The following is a 7,662-nucleotide window of genomic DNA, read 5'->3' as shown; positions in this document are numbered from 1 at the left end:
TCAGCTTCAACTAGTGCTAGTTCGAGTAACCCTTGTGAAGTGGAATTCAATTATTTGCTACCTTATATGTTGGAAGATGAGAAATTATGTGTCACGCAAGATCCCAAAGCTGTCCTCCACAAGTTGTTTAGTGCCTCATCCTTGCAACAAGTTGTTCCCATTTTATCCATAAAAGATGATTCAAATCAATGTCAACTAGTGCTAGATTTTACACCTTTGCACAATCAAGGTGTCAATGTGAAGATTCATGACCAAAGGCTAATTAGAGAGTTTTGGATTGTCACTTGGAATTTTCACACGTCTTACACAAGCTCTTTCCTACCTTGGCGCATGTCCTTGTTTGAGAGCTTCTCGAAGCTGACCAAACGACATGCAACATGGCTCGTAGTCACTCATCTATTTCCAACATTACTGTCCTTTAAGCGCACCGTCGATTTGTGGACAAATCACTTTTAAGAGGAGACTTTGAAGATTCGAGGACGGATCTTTTCGAGAAGAGAGGGAATGATGCGAATACGGGTGCTCAACAACTTCAACCTTGGGTCAAGGATCCTTTGGTTGACATTGGCGGTTCGATGACAAGATCAAGATCCAAGAGGGTGAAGGAAGCTTTACGAGCCTTGATCATTCACCATACAAGCAAGGAGCAAGCTAAGTTTGAAAATTTGATGGGCCATGAAGTTACCTTGTTCACTTGTACATTTGAAGTGAAAGAATGATCTCATACTTGTTAGTTTAGTTAGTAGTTGTTTTATAGCTGTCTAGTTTAGTAGTTTGTTAATTGCACAAAGGACATGTTGTCCTCTAGTTTTAATCCTTTTAGTAGATTGCATTAATTATTGAGTCTTATTGGGAAGCAATAAAGAGCTGACTCTTTATGTGAACCGAATTCCTATTTCCTAGTTTAGGTAGGTGAGTTGTCAATCCTTACTTCAAACGGATTTGCCCTAATTCTATCATATAAAAAGGCATCTCTTGTATGAGTAAAGGGACAGAATATTACAACCAGAAATCGCGAGAAATTTTTCTTCAAGTTCTTAATCGAACTTACTCTTGAATTCTTGAATTCATAATTTAGAATTCAAATCAAACTTTATCGATTAGTTTGTTCCCTAATCGTGGTGTCTCTTCATCCATCATTATTTGCTTAAGATTGTTGATTACCTTCGTGTGTCAGAGGTTTTGAGTTCATGAGAACAATCGAATTCAATTTTCATTGGGAGAAAAGGTCCAACTCTGACATTACAAAGTTGGGAGGTTTTAGGAGGGTCTTCCCCTAGGGTTACTCATCAGAATCTCTGCATTTGAGTACTAGAGGAGTAAAGAAAAAATTAGCCAATGAGAATTCAGCTGCATTATGGCACAAGAGATTGGGACATATCTCCAAACGGAGAATGGAAAGACTTGTGTCAAATGAAATTCTCAACCCCTTGAATTTTACAGATTTCAATGATTGTATTAACTATATAAAGGGGAAACAAACCAATAAAAGAAGATTTGAAACCAATAGCTCCTTAGACGTCTTAGAACTTATACATACAGATATTTGTGGATCATTTCCTACATCTGCTTGGAATGGTCAACAATATTTTATAACGTTCATAGATGATTTTTCAAGACATGGTTACATATATCTCATTTCAGAAAAGTCACAGTCACTGGACGTGTTCAAAAATTTTAAGGCTGAAATTGAGAATCATCTCAACAAAAGAATTAAAAGTGTCAGATCTGACCGTGGTAGTGAGTACTATGATAGATATGACGGTTCAGGTGAACAACGTCCAGAACCATTTGCTAAATACTTAGAGGAATGCGGTATCGTCCCACAGTACACTATGCCGGATTCATCCACTATAAATGATGTAACTGAAAGACGAAATAGAATGCTTAAAGACACGATAAGGAGTATGATATATCATTTTACCTTATCAAATCACTCTGGGGTGAAGCACTTAAGACTGCAGCATATATCCTTAATAGAGTTCCAGCTAAATCAACTATCAAAACCCCTTATGAGTTTTGGACAGGGAAAAAACCCAATTTAAAACATCTGCATGTTTGGGGGTGTTCAGTTGAAGTAAGGCCTTATAGGCCAAATGAAAAGAAACTAGACTAAAAAACAGTTAGTTGTTATTTTATTGGATACTTTGAAAGATCCAGAGATTACAAGTTTTATGATCTCATAACTAAATTAATTTTTGAGACAGGAAATGCCCGGTTCTTTGAGGATGTTGAGTTTGGGGGAGAAAATACAGTAAGTGACATTGTCTTTAAAGAGGAATATATTAATATTCCCACAAGTGTCATTGATCTTGTTCAGGATCCTATTCCTGAACAAGATCATAACATGACAAATCAAGACAATGTCGAAGAACAAACTGTTATAGAAGAACAAACTCTTTCTCTCTAAGAACCAGTGCCATTAAGAAGATTCACCAGAGAATGGAGAAGTGTAGTACCAGATGATTACATTATTTTTTTCCAAAAACATAAGGATGACTCTGGATTGATGGAAAATGATCCAATCAACTTCTGTCAAGTCATGGAAAGTTCAAATTCTCAAAAATGGATCGATGCCATGAATGAGGAGATTAAATCCATGAAGGACAATGATATTTGGAATCTTATTCCATTGTCAGAAGGAGCGAAACCCATTGGTTGTAAATGGATATTTAAAATCAAAAGGGATTCGAAAGGCAATGTGAAAAGATACAAAACCCATCTTGTTGCCAAGGAATTTACACAAAAAGAAAGCATTAACTATAAAGAAACCTTCTCTCTAATCACTTCAAAGGACTCCTTTAGAATTATCATGGCATTGGTGGTGCATTTCGATTTTGAGTTACATCAGATAGATGTAAGACAACGTTTCTCAATGGTAACATTGATGAGACAATTTATATGGTGCAATCAAAAAACTTTGTTTTAGGAGATCCAAAAAATATGGTTTGCAAATTTAAAAAATCCATCTATGGTCTCAAACAAGCGTCTCGACAATGGTATTTCAGATTTCATCAAGTGATGCTTGTTAGGGTGGTTGCCTAAATTAAACCATTAGTGAAAACTATCATCTATTAAATCTAAAATATATATGGCGATTATTAAGAAATAAATTATTGATAAAATAGCGGAAACGTACCTGGATTCATATCGACAAACTGATATATGAATCTCCAAGGGTATTGGGGTGGTCTTGCAGGTCAACACGTATTCGCTGATCCTTAAGAAATCCCTTTAGTATCTCTCTGGTATCTTTCCTGACGATGGGATATCAGGGAAGAATTATATTCTGTAATACTAGAAAATACGACAAAAATAATGATGCATGTGACTTGGGGACCATAACTCTATTTATAGATAACATTCCTGTTACTCTTTGGAACCCTATTTCAGTCCATCATAAAAATAGGAGCCCTCAAGTCTCTACACATTAAGGGCTCACATCCTATTAGATACATTAAACCCAAACTATATTTGATCACTTTAATTGGGTTTAACCTTAATTGACAGTTTGCAATACATAATTATTCACATATAAGTCCAATATTGGATTAAGGATCCAACACAACTGTTATCCCATTAATCGACAATATTGCTCCGTTGGTTGCTTGTTCAAAAGCAAATGCAATGTTCCCTAGCGGTTCGTATTGGAGAAACTTATAAGCTTTTCTTTCTTCTCTATGATCCACAGACTAATTTATGTATTTATTTGTTGTTTTTGATAGCTAATGGAGCATCGAGTAAGAATCAAGTAGTTCTGATATTGGAAAAGAACTAGCATAATTAGAATCTTGAAATGACCCAAAAATTTGTCATAAATTTTTGGATTAGCTGCACTTTGCACTTCTAAACTTATACCACTTTTTTACTTTGCAACATAAAAGTTCAATTTTAGATACGTTGCACTCTAAACTCTTAATTTGGATACTTTGCACCATAAATTCTCAAATTTATCCCATTTAAATTCACCCAATGATTACATTCACAAAATTAATGAGATAAAAGATGATAAAAATTAATATTAATGTACAGTTTTTTTTATAACTATGGTTCCTTAGCTTTTTTGACCACTTTCAACAGATTATTATCGATTTATATGATCTCAATTACTAACATTATTAGCAAAATTTAACAAGATAAAAAATATTGCAAATTAATGACAATGTATTATTTTGTTTTACTACAACAACTTAGTACCGTTTGTCTATTTTTAGCACATTGTCATTGAATTGTTGAATCCTCTGTGCAATTAATTTTGCTGAAGTTGTCAGTGATTGGATTTACATAAAACAAACTAGAGAATTTAGAATGTAAAATATCTAAAATTGAAAGTTTGAGGTGTAAAGTATTCAAAATTCTTGTATTTAGGTCGTTTCAATTCTTAAAATATTCCAAATATCACAAGATTTTTCTTTGTATTGTATGTTCTGCTCATTGCATTCTCTTTCTTAACACTCCACCCTTCCTCACGGCAAAAAAAAAAAAAAAAGACTTTCTCTTTCTTGTGCCAAAAAGAGGGAGAAAGATTAGGAGTGGTAGGTGAGGGAGAAAGATTAGGAGTGGTAGGTGAGGAAGAGATTAGGGAGACATTGACATAGCTGGGCCACAAAAAAGTGGGTGAAGCAAAATTGTGGCACCTTCCTCTTTCTTTTTCTTTTTTTTTTGTTTGTCAAAATAGGTGGCAAAAGGTCCAATGGCCCTTTTGTCACGTGGCCGAACGCTCAAGGCGGTGCACTATGGATAAGGGGGCCACTTGTTATTCATCCGAAAGATAGATGGTTGAGATTTACTCGACCCAATATCATGGATGGCTATGATTGAAGGTGCATCAATTTGCGAACTATTTGTGATGTAATATTACACGGTGCATCAATTTACATCACAAATAGTTCGCAAATTGATGCACCTTCAATCATAGCCATCCATGATATTGGGTCGAGTAAATCTCAACCATCTATCTTTCGGATGAATGAGATGTAACCCCCCTATTCATCATCTATGTAAAGCCCCGAGCTTCTTTGGATGGACGGTCGATATATAAATCTTATATACACTGGCAGTATATACACTATCATCGTTTGACTCATGATATGTGTGCAAAGATTAATCCATATATATATATATATATCATAAGTTCAGTTCCAAAAGTCAAAGGAGGGCGACCGCCCTAATATCATCCTATGCATAGTTATTTAGCCACAAGGGGAAGCTTGAATTCCAATTAATATTAAAGGTTAGCTTCATAGCAAATTGAGCAAGAGTATGAGCACACCTATTTCCAGTTCTATATACAAATGAGAAGGTACAATGGACAAACATCTCACTCAAAATATTTATTCTAAGTGGACAAACATCTCACTCAGAATATTGATCCTCATTCTTTCCTTGGATTTTTTCTACTATAGCTTTACGATCTAACTGGATCACAATCTACTGCCACCTTGCATCCTTAGCCATGATCAGAGCCCTTCTTATCAACTTTGCTTCCTCTATCATTGCATCCCCTTTCTGTTGTTTTTTTCACACCCGCAGACTTTGACTATTTTTCCAGTTCAATTCCTTGTTACAATCCCAGTCCTGTTCTGATCATGCTTGATGAGATTGCTACATCTGTATTGATCTTAATGATACTTTCACTTGGAGGAGTTATTGGTGTTTCAGTTCATTTTGATTTGTTTCAGCACTATGCCTTCCATCCTGAGGTGTTTGAGCTTCCTTGAATTCCTGTCATTCACTTTGTGCTTTAACTATAACTGCTTTATGATCTTTCCTTTTGCCATTAAACTCATGTTCATTTCTTGCCTTCCAGATTTGACATAGAATGTTAGCTATCAATGTGATATGCTCTTGTCCCCGGTGTCTAGCCTTTGCATCTAAATTCCCTCATAATTCCTCCAATCCATCCTATTGGACTGGTGATAGTTTCCATATTGTTTCTGCATATTTACAAAAGAAGAATATATGCTCAATTGTTTCTTCAGTTTCACCACATCTTGTGCATAGTGCATCCCTTTTCCCTATTCTCCTATATATTTCATCCTTTACAGGAAGTTTATTTTGCAGACACTTCCATAGGAAGTGTTTTACTTTATACTTTAGATGCATGCCCCACAGGCTTTTCCATACCTTATCCCTCTCTTGGGAGTAGCTTGTGCCTTCCCCATTGTCTGGTCCCTTAGCTACTTGGTTGCCTCTCTTTCTACAATTGCATAGGCTGATTTAACCGCGTAGGTCCCAGACTTTGAGAATTTCTAGTAAATTCTGTCCTTTCGGTTGTATAAACTCAATGGGATTTTATGTATCATCTAGAGGCTCCTTCTCGATTTGCTTTTGCAATTTAGTGCATTGTTCACAAGGGTCGAAACAGGAAGAACCGCTGCAAGCATTTGGCTTAATGGTATTGCTGCTTGTTTGCTTGACTTGCGAGAGTGACTTGGTTATTGATTATTTTGTCTACTCCATCATATCAACAGTTTTATCTGCTCCTACTTAAGTGCATGACACAGAAGCGTAGTTTAGTAATAATTACATGAACTAATTCAAGAAAGAATTCAAGAGCGACGTATGATCAACTCTTAAACAAAGCCAATAAAGTTGTCTTAGTGGTTAGAGGAGGGTTTTAGAGTTCTTCTCACTTTAAAAGAACTTTAAACCTTGAGTACCAAAGTAACTTGATTAATATTAATAAAAATTTGGTATAACTATTGCAAATAAGCCCATTTATAGGTTCTAGGCTTGTAACAACAAATTATAGAGACAATAAATAGAGAAGCGACTAAAAATGATTAACGAGCAAAAGCTCAGAAAATATCGAAAATAGTATGGAAACAAGTATGGAAACTACTTAGAAATAATACAAATGAATAAAATTATTAAAGGAAAGCACAATGAATACCGAAATTAATAACCTTAAAAGGTTTCTTGGGTAGATTTATTGATGGTTTCTTGGTAGGCTCAACTCTCAAGCGTGGGAGGTCGATGTTCCATAGAAATGCTACATATCATATAATGAGTAACAATTTTATCAATTATTTCATTCCATTCCTTTGGTGACTTAATATATTTCTATGTAATATTTTCCTAGAAATATATGTCCACCATTGTATTATAGGGTGATATGGTCCTCATATTATTAGAATCAAATGAGGTCCAAGCTTGGGCAGACTAGATTTTCAAAGATCTAATAGCTCAAATTGTGTCACACTACTTGGTGAGATGGTGTGGCACAATTTGAGCCATTGGATATTTGAATATCAAATCTACTCAGGTGTTAGCCATTAGATGAATACTCAATTTTTCTAAAATAACAATAACTTTTCTCAGCTTTCATTGCCACCCTCAAACTAAAAGTTCTCTCCACTTCCTTTGGATTATCAAAATTTAACAAATAATAACTATGGGTTGATGCAGGAGATTAGCATACTTAACAAATGAACTTTCTAAAAAGTAATGGATATTTATTTCGAGTCCTTATTTTATAAACGTAAATTTCTAAGACTTTCTTAGAAATTTAAGTTCATAAAGGAAAAAAAAAAAAGAAAAGTATATTACAACAATACAAAATGAATTAAAACCAATTTTAATTTTTGTTATGATATGTAATTTTAATTGAAATTAGATTATGAAAACATTTACTCATATTGAAATAAAACTATTTTTTGG

This window comes from Coffea arabica, chromosome 7c (assembly GCF_036785885.1).
Source record: "Coffea arabica cultivar ET-39 chromosome 7c, Coffea Arabica ET-39 HiFi, whole genome shotgun sequence".
Lineage (NCBI taxonomy): Eukaryota > Viridiplantae > Streptophyta > Magnoliopsida > Gentianales > Rubiaceae > Coffea > Coffea arabica.
This window is presented reverse-complemented; position numbering follows the sequence as displayed.